At 37.9% G+C, this 1,228-nt stretch overlaps 1 pseudogene; it reads right to left on the reverse strand.

Annotated features, from left to right (window-relative positions):
- Positions 1-48: 48 nt before the first annotated feature.
- Positions 49-640, reverse strand: LOC112459136 (annotated as a pseudogene).
- Between the last annotated feature and the right edge of the window lie 588 nt (positions 641-1,228).

Genomic DNA, 1,228 nt, shown 5'->3' on the forward strand with positions numbered 1-1,228 from the left:
ATATATATATATATATATATATATATATATATATATATATAATTTTCATCACATAAAGCTTGGCAATACTTCTACAGGTGGTTGATAGGTGTCCAGAATGTATGAATGGATTCCCTCGTCCGTCAGATTTATATTTTGTACTTTAGTGGCTGGCTGCCAATGTTTAGTCTGTCTGAAATACTGTCTGAACTGTGGTTCAGTTTGCGGCTGTTCCGGCATGCCAGCAGGTAGTTTTTCGACCGCCCAATCACTCAAATCAGGCAATCCAATGCCTCCTAGGGGTTGTACATCCCAGTGATCCAAATTCTCCGCGCCGGAATGATTCTTCACCAGGTTCCTCTCGTACGGCTTCTTCGTGCATGCAAGATAGTATACTGTCCAGGGCATCTGATCGTTCCACGGGAACGGTTTGCCCATCGTCCGCTCGGTTTTCTTGTGCCAGACGTGGTTCATCAGCATCTTCCAGCGTTTGCATACCAACTGGCACCTCAACAGGGTCTTGCAGTCGGCGTGGCAGAATATCTCCATCAGCAGTTCGACCGGCAGGTACTTGTCACAGAGCACCCACCAAACCGTTATTGTCCTCCTCGTCGAACATCACGCAGGAACTCGAAGGAGTGACACTGAACTGTCCTATCATCTGTCAACAAACTTGACACTGTTATAAACTTTAGTGACGCATCAACGCATATATTATTTGACTTAATATATATGACTAAATAAACGTAACACCACTCATGACAACATCAAGCATTTTGTGCAAGGGTACAAACACATAAAGGAAATGGAAATTATTGTTCTTTATATCAATTATGAACTATCACCTGGAGGATATATTCTAAACATGAAATTTACGAGTATCATAGGCAATAACATTGGTGGTTTCTTCAAGACTTCATATAATGGAAAAGATCTAGAGAGTAAGTAAATTTAAAAATAATAAGAATACATGTTGTTACAAGAATTATTAATTAATATTCAAAAGATAATGTACCAACAAGCGTTTTAGCTAATCGAGATTTAGTCCATATGTTATATAAAATTTAATAAAAATTCTTTAAATATACAAAATGTGTCAGATTAACGCAGAAATATATTGCAGAATTATAAAAGGTATTCTAATAGCATCGTTTATAAACATAGACAGTACAGCATTAACATGGTCTGCTTTCTTAAGTATCAAAGGGTACCCCACGATAAGATAGGCAAAATGCCACTGTCAATGAAA

The sequence above is a fragment of the Temnothorax curvispinosus genome, unplaced genomic scaffold, assembly GCF_003070985.1.
Source record: "Temnothorax curvispinosus isolate PA1 unplaced genomic scaffold, ASM307098v1 QBEX01000914.1, whole genome shotgun sequence".
NCBI lineage: Eukaryota > Metazoa > Arthropoda > Insecta > Hymenoptera > Formicidae > Temnothorax > Temnothorax curvispinosus.